The sequence below is a fragment of the Octodon degus genome, unplaced genomic scaffold (assembly GCF_000260255.1).
Source record: "Octodon degus isolate 3935 unplaced genomic scaffold, OctDeg1.0 scaffold00034, whole genome shotgun sequence".
In the NCBI taxonomy this organism is placed as follows: domain Eukaryota; kingdom Metazoa; phylum Chordata; class Mammalia; order Rodentia; family Octodontidae; genus Octodon; species Octodon degus.
Genome location: NW_004524610.1, coordinates 16,129,868 through 16,130,226, shown reverse-complemented (window position 1 = coordinate 16,130,226; position 359 = coordinate 16,129,868).

Below are 359 nucleotides of genomic sequence, written 5' to 3'. Positions count from 1 at the left end.
AAGCCATGATAAAACCTTCAAGGAAGGTTTTGTCTCATTTCATGAGAAAGAAACTAGACTTACTCTCAGAGGCCCAAAGGTCAAAGAGGAGAGAGACTTTGGTTCAACACAAGCCAGTTCTCCAAGGAGCAGAGCTACACTGCCCATTTCTACTTCAGAGCTGTCAGTGGAGCAGGTCATTGGCTGGATATGAAGGAGTCTCAAAGTGGGAACAAGATATGCTTTGTAGAGATTTTAAAAATTACATCTTAATAAAGCTTATCAAACAGGATGAGTTAGATGTCATCACTTTTACTTTTTCTTCCTTTTCATATCTCTTTGGATTAATATAAAGAAATTAAACAAAAATATCACTGAAA